Genomic DNA, 14,043 nt, shown 5'->3' with positions numbered 1-14,043 from the left:
CTTGGCTACTCCTTTTTCCATTATGACGCATTTTGTAGTAATCTTTTCCGATCCTCTGCAATTTCTCCGGTGTTTGTATCTCTGGTCATAATGAGATTACCTTCTTGAAGGCTGGGATTGCTTCTCTTCCAGGCTCTGCAGCTCGGAGCAGGTAGGTATCCTGTGTGAGCCATCATCCCTGTCACCTCTGTCCCTAGCTAACTTTCCCTGATGGTCCTGTAAGCACAGTCCTGCTCAGGGGCCCATACTTGTCACCCGCTCCCTGGAGCACCCTGATCTGCATTTTCTCTGCTTTTTTCTATGCATTCACTTCCTAAAACCAAGCAGCTCAAAACTCCAACGGAGACGCCTCCACTTGGTCTCCTTCCGAGGCACCTCCTTGACCATCTTTGTGGAAGCACGCCGGCACCCCAACTCCACCACGTGCGTTTTTCGTGCTAACCACTGAACACATTTCCCTGCTGTAAGATCTGCACCCAGCAGACCCGGCAGATCCTTTGCCTCTTATGCTGTTGTGGTGTTCTCAGAGCTATGGGGCTCACGGGATGCTCCTACATTTATAGCGTTAGTGAGTACAAAGGTTTGTTTTTAGAACAGCGTTGGTCTTGGTGGTCCTTCCTAGAGGTCGTTACGGGAACCAGCCTCAGGGACTCGCAGCTGACGCTGAAATAGCTAGGACCAAGGACACCTGCCCGGATCTGTTTTCCTGCCCGATACAGGCCTGGCCAACCAGAAGTGACTTCTCTCCACCTCGGTGAACTTTTGAGTTTCTCCTTTACAAGCTCCGTACGCTGCCTGACCTCACCTTGAGAGGTGAGAATGGAACTTGACCACAGATTTTACAGGCTGGTCTTGTTAAGGACAGCTATACCAACACAAATGAGGAAAACTTTATGTCCCTATGGTGGGTGTCTTTAAGACTCCAGCGTCCCATTGGCCTGTTCCAGAACTGTCCTCTTACCTGCAAAATGAGTATTTTGTTATCGAGGGGAACTGTGAGGTGTGGCAGAGTTGCTGACACGGCCTTTGGCTAGCAGGCGATTACTGCTCGGAGAGGGTTAGTCATCACAGAAAGGCACATGATGGCGCTACGCGGTCTACCCATCAGCCAATGAGGCCAATGCTGCCTCTTCACTTGAGCATGCTAATGCCAGGGCTGGCTATCAGCCTGCAACTTCAACCTGAATGACCTGGGAGCTTTTAGTTGGAGTCCTTCCTGTATCCCTCGGCGGCAGCACTAGTAATAACCCTCAGGGTGATGAACTTGAACTTGGCTATGCCTTTGAGCAGGACCCATCATCCTTCTGATAGATGCAAATCTCAGGCTTCAGAGTGGGTTACAGGTGAGTGGGGTTTACATTGATTGGTTCTGATTTACATTGATTTGTATCTGACAAGAAGATGGTGAAGAGATGATGAAAAAGTACATGTGTGCACACATGTAGTATACATGTAAGCAAGAGTGAATGTGTAGACATGCACATGTGTGCTTGTACATGTACATGTGGAGGCAACAGGGTGATGTCGGGCACCGTCCCACTAACACACTCAAGTGTATCTTCTGTGACGGCATGTCTCGCTGAGCTCAGGGCTCACCAGCTGACTAGACTGACTGGTAAGTGAGCTCCCGGGTTCTGCCTGTTTTTTCTACTGCCGCCCCCTCTCCCTCCCCCACACGCCCACCACTCCTCCCAGCCCTAAGGTTGCAGAGATGTACACCCACAGCTGCCATCTTCATGGGTCTGTCACTTTCCTGACTGAGCCATCTTTCTTGTTCCCTCAAAGTGGCTCTCTGTGCTGTTTTGGAAGACAGGAGGGAGATTTCACATCTACTTCCTGGGATTGTTTGCCAGGGTAGGTAGAAGGATACGTCCTGTAACCCAGTGTAATGGCTTTATTGGAACCCGAGAACACTCAGGGCCAGTGGCCAAGCACCTCCCGGTTCACACGAGAAACTAGCCATCAGCCAGTGCCGATGCCAAAGCAGAGCTGGGGTAACCCCGCCTGAGTGCCTGTCTCTTTACACAGTAACTGTTCTCTGTATCAAGTTCAGCATCCGACTAACCCTCATTATAACATTAACATGGTATTATTGCCGGCACTAGAATGAATAAAATAATTTGCCTTAGTGATACAAAGTAGTCTTTAAAGACTAATTTGACCTTGAGAAGAGGCCTGCTCTCACAGGTAATTTAAACAGCAGATTTGAAAAATCACCTCTGTGCGTTCTAACAGGCACTCTCTTTGGGAAAAGCCAAGAGGAGCTGAGAAATGGTGTGTGGACTCTCTTCAATCATGTTTTCTCATAAGGCATCTTGAAATGATGGAGCCTGTGGGAGATGATCATGCCCAGCTGGGTGGGGGTGGGGGTGGGGGGCCTCAAAAAGAAAAAAAAGCCAGAGAGGTCTCACTTCCCTGAGCGGGTTGAGACATAATGGTTAGGCCTTTTTCTACCACGCTACCACCTGGCATTAAAATTCTTTTTTTTTTTTACAAGAAATTTAAATGAAAATGAAAGAAAATAATTAACCTATCAGTTTCCTATGGGCACATCACTTTTGACTGACAGCACTGCTCTTTTCAAGACAATGACTGATCAGCTAGGGTCATAATCTCAAGGAGAAAGAGCAAGCAATTGGGAGAAGAGGATGTTTAAACTCCCTGTGAGTGAGGTCCTGGGACAGGGTGTCTGGACCTGGGCATCTCTGTGACTCTCAACAGTTTGGAGCTTTTGATGACAGGTTAGTAATGATGGAGATGACATTCAATGTGGTATAGTCTTCGCAGCAGTCAGTAGGTCGGCCTTGGGCTAGTTGTTATGACTTCATGTCTTCATTTCTTCATTTTGGAAATGGATGCTCTCTAGACGTGTTAGTCCCTCAGGTCAAGGACTGAGAACAGGGCCTCGCCCTCTACCGTTTCAGAGCTCATGGTCTCTGTAGTTTGAACCGCTGGGTCAGAGACACGGGGAGTTTGGAAGCAGGGATTTGAAAGACTTCTAAGGCAGAGTCCAAAGTACACACATTGCTTAGCGTCTGCATTCCCTGATTTTGTTTGTTTTGTTTTGTTTTCTAAAAATTGAAGCCTGGACTGTAATTTTGAGGCCCACATGTTGACAACCCAGAAACGGTAACTTGTGCTGTTTCTAAGCCCTGCAGATGCCATGACATATCTGGCTTCAATATGAATGTTGGACACAAGCGAATTGAAGGCTCTGCCCTCACTCCAGCCCCCATCCAAACAGGTAGAAGGAGACCAGGACTCAGGGCCCTGTTTCCACGCCTCCATTGTCTTCATTGTCTCCTGCCTGAGCACTCCCTGCACCTAACCTACGTACCATCAGCCTTTACACTTCTTTAATAAGCCGCTTTTTTTTCCTTTGCTTCATTGTGAGTAATCCTCCCTCTGAAATTACCCATGTATGTGCTAAGTGAACGCTTAATAATACTCAAGAAAGTAACTGCATAGTAATTAAATACACTCCACATCTGTCTCATCTAAAACGTGTTGCCTGCCACCTTTGGGACAAGTGTCCTTTGGCAGGGAAATGCGGCTAAGAACCCAGTGGGAGAGTTGGTCCTTGGAGTGTTACACTGCCAAGAACTGGGTGAAACCTCAGCCCAGCAAAAACCACAGCCCTGTGGTCCTCGGTCCGTGGCTTTGTTCCCTACCTAGGGCCCACGGGCTCCAGAAGCATCCACTTGGAGGGGCCATTCTCCACCAGTGACGAGAGTGAAAGTCTCTGACAGCTGTCGGGGATCACTTGGTCTTCCAAATGAGAACTCAATTGCCAAACACGTGTCCTATGAGCAAAGCCCTCCTCTCGTCAGCCAGAGCGGCCATTAGATGCAATACATTCACATTTACGTATATGGCTGTGTATATGTATTCTATTCATAACTATCTCCCCTTAACACATGCTCCCTGACGATGATGCGTGGCTGTAACTGTTGACTCTGCACAGTGGGAATGGTTAACGTATTGTGAACATTTGCACAGAACCATTCTTTCCCAAGCTGACTTTTGCTGTTAAAATTAGAAAGACCAATATGAGTCTGAACAGCATGAATAGGAAGAGTAGATGATCAATTCTTATGCCTGGAAGTGCAATTGCCTCCCTGGAGCCTGGATTTCTTGCTTTCACATCTTATAGCTCCTTGTGCTTATTACAATAAAGACAATAAAATGGAATGAAAGGAGTTGAGGCTGAGAGGAAATAATGGAATATTCTAGCATGAAATGATTCTGATTTTAATATTTTCTACTTGTATTAACGGGTAGATTCGGTTATTAGAAACTTGACACAACTAAAATGCATTTAGTTTTCAAGTGGTTTTGAAGTGAATATTTTGATTCTAGCATCTGTGGATTTGCTGCTCATCCAGAAGAGAGAAAATGGGTTGAAAATTAAAAGGAAAACCCAGACAGTCACCGTATATACATATTTTCAATATGTGTTACCAAAGTTAAGCAGAGATCTACTGAACTGACAATGATGAAGCCAGCTTGTTCGGATCTAAAACCTGGTGACAGCGTCTCTCAAGATAGCAATGACTCCTTTGGTTTTTAATAATAATCGGCTGCCTGTTTTAACAGTCAGAGCTGGATAAAGAATATTTTCTTGTCCCCTTAGGAAAACAGGCAGTTTCCATCCTGTTTCCCACTTCCTTTGAGACTCACAGTGGCTTTGTCCCAGGATCGACCTGCTGTCTGCTAACGCTCCATGGACAGTTAAATCCCAGGCAACTATGAAGGTAAACGGAAGTTACAGGTAAGTGTGCCATCACTCGGGAACATTCTATAACCCACGGGTCCTAGAATTAATGCTCAAAGGCTGCTCCTTACCCCTCTCCACGTCACCACGAGGGCTCCAGGCCCCAAGATGAACCTTCCCGACTGGTCCACAACTAGTGGGAAACTTCCATGCCCAAGAGGGGTCTCTCAGGAGGACACCTGCAGGCCAGAAGTCTGACTTCACAAACTCCCCAAGGCTGTTTCGAAATGTCAGCCCTTTCTTGGTTCTGACTCAAGCAGAGATCTGTTACGTATCAGCAGAGAGCTATCTGTCCCACATGCCAAAAAAGGGAATCTTTAAAAACATGAGCATTTCACTGTGACCCAGCAGTGATGGAAATAGGAATATTTTAGGAATAGAGAATAGTCCCTTATACATATGAAATATATACTCACATATATAAAGTTAATATTTACTATTAAAAATTATGTCATCCCAAATCAGACCATCCAGACAGAAAGCGTGCCTCCCGCGCCGAGGGGTGACAGAGACACTTTTAATAAGTGTGTCAGCCCTCCTGCCAGTCTGATGGGAAGCATCAAGTCCTTTTTCTTCTTCAATGCCTACTTTTACTATGGGCATTTTGCAAATACAACATGAGGTTTTGCTTAACACCCACGTCTCCATTAATATTTATTTTCACAGAGTCTGGTTACAGTGCCTGGAGCTCTTTGTGTCAAAGGATCCCAGAATGCCAGCGACAGTCATTCTCTTAGGATGACTTTTTGCATTGTACATCAGAAGGAATTATTTTAAAATGCACACAGCAGCTCAAGGAAACACACTTTCCAAGTTAGCATAACCTAGTTACAAACACTTGTTTCCGTGTTTCATCGGCAGTCACGGGGGTTCAGGATTTAGAGGAATTAGAGAAGTGAAGGTCTGCTCGGCTCAGCTCTGCTCTGAGATCGCAGTGTAAGTCAACCTTGCTAAAGCGCGTCTCCCTGGTGGGGCATCGATCAGTAGCTCCGTGCATGGGTTTTCTTGATGTCCTGCCTACTCCGGTGGATTAAATGTTTTTCAAACCAGATAAGAAAGAAGACGGGTTTTTAAATATGCAGAGCAGAGCAGGAAGTCCATATGGCACAGAATAAAGACACACACACACACACACACACACACACACACACACACACACACACACTTCTGAAAACTTAAAAGGCTGTCATCCGCTGAGCTTGCCCATAATAGCCACTCTGAAACATAATTGCCACCCATGTGTCCTTGATGAAATGTACATCACGCTGCCCAGGAAATTGACTCAAACTGCAACAAGCCAGAGTTGGGTTTGCTGACTCAGTACTTCCCGCCGGGCGGCTCTGCCCCAGGAGTGTGAGGGCCTGGGGTGTGCTCTGGGCTACACTCTGCCTTCTCCTTAGCCTTGAACTTCCTTCTCTCTGAGCTTAAAGTAGAGGAGTCGATGCTGTCTTCAACATCCTTGGGACGTGTGAGGCTGCATTTTAAGGAGTCTGGCTTCCTACCTCACTTGCCATTTGTAAATTTTGACAGCAGTCCGGGGATGGGTTCTGATAGGGTCTTCGGAGGCACAAGCTGTAGGCAGCCTGGCTACCTCGTGCCACAGACTGCTCAGGGAGAAGGAGGGAGACAGACAGGCCCACCCATGGATTGAACAGTGTCAACTTACAGAGGTCGGCAGCGAGCAAGGACAACTAGAACCCTTATGTAGAAGGGGTGTGTGAGGGTCACGTGGAACTCAAACTCCCACGTCATGATGCAAGGCTGGGGATCAGGTGTTGAAGTATGGTCTGGTGCTGTGTTTTGTTAATTGCTTGCTCTCCCCCCCCCCCCATTCTTATTGTTTATGAGCCAATTGTTACCTGCCCCAGGCATCGCCGTTTAACTGCGCCTCCCTGATTGGCTGATTAAAAAGCCAATGTCTGGGCAGGACAGAAGGAATAGGCGGAGCGAAAGGTCGCAGGCTTGTGGGTTAGAGAGGATCATGGGCAGAGAATGACAGGTGCCAGAGGAGGAAACGGAACCATGTCGGTGGGTTAGGTGGAGAGAGCACGTGACCTGATCGGTGTGGGTGGAGGAGACGGGAAATGTTGACAAGTATTTTGGAATCACGGATGGGCGGCAGCTCAGTAGGAAGCACTAGTCACAGACGGCACGGGATGGGGCTGGGAAGTAACGGAAGGTAGCTTAGGTCCTGCCCCAGGTGAACTACGGCTATTCTAGGTACAACAGGTGTCTGTTTCTTATATGATTGTGATAGTGGGTCAGATAATACCGCTGTAATAACTATAACCTAATAATAAACGTTTATTAGGTCATACTTTTAAATTAACCGCAACGATCAGGAGCCGAGAGCAAGAAGAGGGAGCGCAAAGGACGCTCACGTGAGCACCAGCCAGGCTGCTCCCACCACGTGCTCACTCAGTGACTGGGGCACCAGGAGAACCCACACAACGCGCGCCAGGTAAAGCTTTCCACTCTCTGAGGCTTTCTAGGATGCGTTTGAACTGTTTCAGGCAACAGTACTCTTGCAGCCGCAGCCAGGTCTCAACATGGTTAACACTGCCATGGAAACTGTTGAGGGATCTCTTAGGCACATGCGCAGACAGACCGGATATTGGCAACCTCCCTCGCATGCTACAGAGTCCCCCGGCTAGGTGACATATAAATGTCCTTCACTTTCATTTGACCCTAGGAGCTCTGCCACTTCGCTTGAAGCTCCTGGAGGCCAGGAACGAGGGCCTGGGGCAGGAAGGAGAGACCATCATTTGGCCCTGGAGCTGCGGAGCCATCTCAGATGTCCAACCTCACACATGAACCAGGGTGGCCATGCAGCACTGCGTCTTTCTGTGGCCTTATTGGTGTTTCCAGCACCAGGGGCGCCAGGGCAGGCCTGGGCTGACATCTTGCCCAGCTCACGCCACAAAAGCTGACAGGACCCGGCAGCCTCTGGCCAGCCAGCCACTGAGATTCACCGTGCTACCTCTCCTCTGCTTGTGTCCCGGCTCAGAGCTCAGGTGCCTCTGAGCTGTTTCATGCAATCTCCTGCTTCAGAGGCCACAGACGAGAGAGAATTATAAGCAACCCTTCCTGTGCATTCTGGGTTATTTTGCCTATTTGGGGTAATAACTCTCATTATACTTGTGGTCCTTTTTTTAATAAAAATGGCATTCCCCTTATCTTTAAAGGTTGAAATCTCAGGCTAATGTATGACCCACACTCTCCTTGGAGAGTTATAAAAATTAGATTATATAACCTCACATTTCCTGCTAATGAACATGGCGATGCTCCGGCCCAATGAGAGGGAGACAAGCAATGGGAATTTATGCTTTAATAATCCCGCTTAGATTGGTGTGTGTGGCTGCGGGCAGCAGGCCCCCACCGTGTACTGCAGGCACTGCAGCTCTCCTGGCCAGCAGGGCGGTATTTTTTATGGCAGTAAATCTCTCTCCTGGGTGAAGGCTTCTTACGGCGTACCAGGAGATAGCTTATGGCAGTGGCTTGGTGTGTGGAACTGCTGTGTGAATAGGGCTTTCCTGTCATCCAGAAAGATGCCACCTGGTGCTGATTTGCTTGGGGATTTAATGTGGGGATGCTTCTCTGGTCCTGGCACGCATGCCAGCGTGGTACTGGCTGCCCAAAGTGTAGTTTCTCCCTGTTTGTTTCACTTCCTCTATGAGGTAGGCGCTGCATCTCTATTTTATTTCTGTGCTCTTCTGGAGGGTGCAGGCCGCGTCCTGACTTCACTGTCCCCAGTGGTTGGTGTGATTCACTGAGTGTGTTTCTCTTGTTCCATCACCAGTGACAAAGCTAGGACATTTATCCATGCCTCACTTTCTTCCAGCCATGGTGTTTAAACATCTGTTCAAACATTATTCTAGAAGGTGCTTCTGTGGAGGTGTTCTTTGGATGAAATTAACTTTAGGTGAAGCATATCACTGTCCTCTGCGTGGATGGGCCCACATCCAATCAGCTGAAGGCCTTACTAGGAAAAAAAAATAGGGCTTCTTCAAATAAAAAGGAATCCTACCAGCAGATGGCCTTTGACCCGGAACTACAAGTCCATGTATCTTATAGGAAGGAACCGAGTACAATGTTCGCCAGCCCACACCCAGTGAGGATCCGAGTGATAGAAGTGGCAGTGATGCCAGAAGACGGGGTTACTGGGCTGGCCCTGTGCCATTGCTGCCTGCCAGGATGCTGCCAAGGGACTGCTACCTCCAAACGCACTGGCTGGATAGGGACAACAGAAGTTGAGAAGCAGCTTGCCCAGTACCACTGAGCTGCTGTCTGACCTGGGTCACATCTAGCCCATCCTGTGACTGCAGAGCATGGGTGAGACTGAGGGTGGTGCTCAGTGAGGGCCGGCTTGTCCCATCCTCCATCCCACATCCCTAGCAGCCACGTGCTAGGGACGATTAAGGGACATGGCTGGCCCTCCCACCTGCTCACGCACCACCAAGTCCATAGCTCCCTTCTGGCCTCACCTGTGCCTGCGCTGCATGCTGAGGCTCTGCCTGTTGGAGCGCTGTGCCCCTGAGAAGCAAGGCCAGAGGCAACAGATGGCACTTGAGAGGAGCACCTGCACAGTGCAGATCTCTCTCTTTGATACTGTGCATCATGAACAGCACATTCCCAGCCCACTGACTGCATGAGATGTCTGGACTGTGTGGCTGGTGGTGTCCCTTGTCCTCTGCAGTCTCTGCCCAGTCTATTTGGCAGGTCCTCTGCCTGGGGTTTCATGCAAGTCTATGGTCAGAAGGTTGAATGTGAGCCAATGGCCCTGGCATATCAGGACTCTGCCAATCGCACACTACCCTGGATGTATTCTATTTCCAGAAGATTCTGGACCAGCACAGATGCTGGTTTTGTTCACTTGAAAAGGCAGTTAACTCTTGAAAACATATCCAGTGGGAAGCGGACCCTAGGATTTCTCCTCTCACAGTTTGCCTGCCCTGTTCCTGAGTCACAGGTAGGGAGGTGGATGGCGTCCCTAGAGTAGATTTTGGAGGAACTGCAACAAACAGCACCTTGCAAGGGACAAATGCCTGGAAAAGGATGAGAGTTGGTGGCATCTTTAAAGGTAGTCCACTACCAACCCCATCCATACCCCGAGACCATACTCTTAGCCTTCAATGTTCAGAGTGGACAAGTGTCTTCTATCTGTCTGCCAAAGGCATAATTTCACATTTCTCTCTGCCTCGGCCTACCTAAAGGGGCCACTGACTGTGCCAGGCCCACTTGCCACACTCCAGCTGGCCTGGGGTGGTCCCTGAGTTAGAAAAGTCTCACCTTGGATGAGGTCGATGATGAACACTGGCATGGGATTGGCCTCTGACTTCCACCTCAGTGAAACACACACTCAGGTACACACACATGCACGTGTGCACATGTGTTTGCCCCTACATACACGTAAAAAATAAAAGTGAGTCCATATGGCTGGGTTTATGTGATCTTGCATTTCCCCCTTTGCTTATGGACAGGTTACTTTCTCTATGCATCTCCATTTTCTCATGCTTGACGGGATAGAATAGCACCCAGGTCTTAGAGTCCGTTGGCCAGTTGCACAGGACAACATCTACACGTCGCTTGAGACCTGCAGGGACTCGAGGTAGCTGTGTCTGAGACTCGGGAGACAGGAGTTTCTGAGGTAGGCTATAAGGAGACAGCGCATTTCCCCAAGAATTCGTTAAATCTAACCCCGTATTGCATTCATTTGAAGTTTATTTCAACTGCTTACAATACAGGATGTGCTAATTGACAAGACACCGGCCTGTCCAATAGAACCTCTTCCAGTGGGAGGGTCAGATGTCCTCTTAAGTGGATCCTGTGTGATGAGACTCTGCCCCTTGACATGACTCCTGGGGACAATGGGCTTAGACCAGGGAAGGGACCCATTTGCTGTGTAGCTGGCCATCTGCTGGTGGTTGTTCCCTGGGGACAGTGAGGTCCTGCTGTGACCTAATGGCTAGCCATCCCACTCATGCACCCCAGGCCACGAACATACCAGAGCCTTAAGGTCTGACTGGAGTTCTATCCCAGAGGTCAGAGGTTAGGGGTTTATTTAGCCTACCCCCGGGCTCTTGTGATCTGCCTGAGGGCACGGGCCATCCCTGTTTTCTTGTGCACACCACACGCCATCTTTGGGCCTTTGCACAAGCTCTTCTCCCTTTCTGAAGCGCTCTACACCTAACTTTATTGTCATGTTGGTCTCGGCTTAAATCCCACCTTCTCAAGGAACCCTGAAGTAGCCCTTGGCTAGGGATGGAGATTGGCGGTAAGGCACTTGCCTAGCTTGCACAGGGCCCTGGATTTAACCTCCAATTTTGTGAAAGATCACTCTGATGGCAATACTAGGACCAGTTTTATTTTCAAATGATACAGTTCTGTAGAAATTTATTTAGCTTAAAGCATACACATCCTATCCCATAATTATAATACTTGAAAATTGTTGCTCCATTTGCTTAGCTTGCTGTTACCCTGCCCTGGCTGGGCTTCGATCATAATGGACCAAATAGATAGAAAAGGCTTTCTCCAGGACCATTGGCCACATCCCCCTGAATAAAGGAGAGGGTAGGCGGTTTGTTCTGCTTTGCCTTACAGTATCTGAAATGCTGAATCGCTCTGTTTACATTGCTGGTCCACTAGAGAAAGAAACTTCCATAGAAAGTGGTAGGACAGTTGTTGAGGGTGATGCAGTGTCCCTTTCTTGCCCAGGTCTCCAAATTTAAAGGATGGGTTGTCATTCTTGCCTTCCTATCCCTTTAATCCTGCTTTTGAACAAGAGCCAGTGGATGGGAGGGGCTTAGGTGGGAGGGGCTTAGGTGGGAGGGGCTTAGGTGGGAGGGGCTTAGGTGGGAGGGGCTTAGGTGGGAGGGGCTTAGGGAAGCCAGTAGGAATGGGCCACACTCCTTCGCTGTAGATTGTGGATCCATAGTAAACATAAACAATTGTGCCCAGAGCTTGAAAATCTTTGTTTGTTCTCACCCTCATGGATAACCTAAAGCTACTTACTTACCTCTGACTATAGGAAAACAGCATCACCTCACCTTGAACTTGGTCCCCCAGGGACTTGGAAGCAACCAAGATACTAACAAAAAAACATGCGGAGTTTCTGTTCTAACAAGCAAAGTGAAAACTTAAAGTGGCCACTAAAGATATCATTAAAATGCAAAGCCTACCAAATATTTCTCACGCTATCAAAGAACTCAGGTAAAATTAGCTCCCACGGAGAGGTTGAGTCTCCAGGTCAGGTGGTCATGGGAGGACGTGGAGGGCAGAATTAACTGATGTGAGCTCACGGATCTGGAATGACTCCTGGGAAGTTTGCTCCTGGCTTTACAGAACAGAACGCTCTCTGCTTTAGAATCATCAAGAGCCAAGCTGTGCTGCCTTTAATGTGGAAACAGTCAAAAGCCAAACGTCAAAGCGTGCCCAGCTGGTCCTCAGAGCCCGTGCCCTCTCTTCCCGGCCTATCAACCCCGCAGGTGTGGGCTCAAAAACTTGGTAACAAAAGAAGTTTTTCTTTTCAACAAAGATAATTTTTCGCTACTATCTTTAACTAAGTTTTGATGTTGTTGTTGTTGCTTTACCCCACTAATCTCTTCTCTTTGGTTTCCTTGAGTTTATTTTATTCACCCGTTCCCTTCTCTTTGTTGTTTTATTCACTGACAATCCCATACATGCATGCGATGGTTTTGGTTCTTTTCATGGATACCCCAGTGACCTCTCTCAGCCTCCTTCCGTTCCTGCTGAACCACTTCTTTCCAGCAAACCTCTCTAGTTTCATGCCGTGTGTGTGTGTGTGTGTGTGTGTGTGTGTGTGTGTGTGTGTGTGTTGCATATGTGTGAGTATGTGTTTCATGTATGCGTTTGTGTGAGTGTGTGTTATGTGTATGTTTTACATGTGTGTGTTTGTGTGTGTTGCATGTGTGTGTGTCCTTGAGTTTATTTAGCATTGCTTGTGTGTTTCCCCATCAGTCACTGATTGTCAATGGCTTCTCAGGGATGGAGCCTTATGAGGTGATGGCCATCATGTGTGGGTAACTGCAGCTGCCGTGAGCTTGTGAGTGAAAGGCCGTGTCATACCCAGCAGGCAATACCTCGCAGCATTTTCCCCATTCTCTGCGATGCTCCCCGAGCCTTGAAGGACTGACGTGGCTACCCTTTTAGGGATGAACATTTGTAAAGGGCTTTCAGAAGAGAATGTAAGCATATGTGTGAAGTTTTAAAATAATTATTTTAAAAGGACACAGCATTACCAGCCAGTGAGAACCTCACCATGCTGTGTGTCTGGCTGTCAGCACCCCTCACCTTCTCCACTCACAAGGCTGATATAGACTGTTCTCTTTACTCCCTCATCATGTATGTTGAACTGACATATCAACAGCTCATGCATGGCATGTGTATTGCCTGGGAGCTTCCTTTTTTAATCTAGAATTGTTTTTAAGTCTCTTCTACACGGATGCACATAGCTATAGCTCTTTCGTTTTCACTTTGATACATGTTCTGTTGTTTCAATATATAAAAATCACTGTTCACTCTATCGCTGAGGGGCATCTGCATTGTGCCACATTTTAAAATTTCTAGTTTGTTTTCTTTTGCTTTTGTGAACCACGCTGCTGGACACATTGTTTGCTGTGTATCTTGGATATTCTTGTACAAGGTTTCTCTGGGGAATGAAAATTAGTTACTTTTCTTATTGTTGCAAAGAATCTGAAAAAGCAACTGTGGAAGGAAGGGTTTTGCTCATAGCTACGCCAGAGGTCAAGCAGGAGGCAGCAGGTCACATTACACCAACAGTCAGGAAGGCTGAGAGAGACAGATGCTGACTCTCAAATTTTCCTCTCCTTTTTAGTCAGTTAGGGGCTCCAGATCACAGCTAATGCAAGTTCCCAGACAAGTCAGTCCCATTGTCAAGTTACAAACCAGTGTTAACCATCACATCTGTAGCATTCACCAGAAAGCTACATAAACCATCTACAGTTTTGTAGGAACCGCAGAAGTATAAGTATGAAATCAACTCAATAACATTTAATAACCTATTAAAGCATTATGATGTCAACATGTAGCCAATATAAACATTATCAATGCATTATTTTATACCATCTTTTCCCAGAAAAGTGTCTTTGAAGCCCAGTGAGTGGCTGATGTTGCACCCATTACAATTTACACTCCCATGTTTCAGTGGACCAGTTGCTGGTTGCTGCTGAGTGCAGGTCGCATTGCCTTAAAGTAGACAGGCGGGAGTGCACTTGCTGACTCGTGGCGTG

General features: G+C 47.7%; 1 long non-coding RNA gene across 2 annotated transcripts; it reads left to right on the top strand.

The window, feature by feature from the left end:
• Window positions 1–6,726: 6,726 nt before the first annotated feature.
• Window positions 6,727–7,979, top strand: LOC311583332. Of its 2 annotated transcripts, none has more exons than XR_014774457.1 (3): window positions 6,727–6,868; window positions 7,086–7,235; window positions 7,467–7,979. It is a non-coding gene; the product is annotated as an uncharacterized lncRNA (long non-coding RNA). The 2 variants fall into 2 exon arrangements; XR_014774458.1 differs by having other exon boundaries at window positions 6,728–6,994.
• The last annotated feature ends 6,064 nt before the right edge of the window (window positions 7,980–14,043 follow it).

Source organism: Acomys minous, assembly GCF_964271855.1.
Source record: "Acomys minous genome assembly, chromosome: 2".
NCBI classification, from domain to species: Eukaryota; Metazoa; Chordata; class Mammalia; order Rodentia; family Muridae; genus Acomys; species Acomys minous.
Note: the sequence above shows the minus strand (reverse complement) of the source record. Positions and strands in the feature narration are given on the sequence as shown.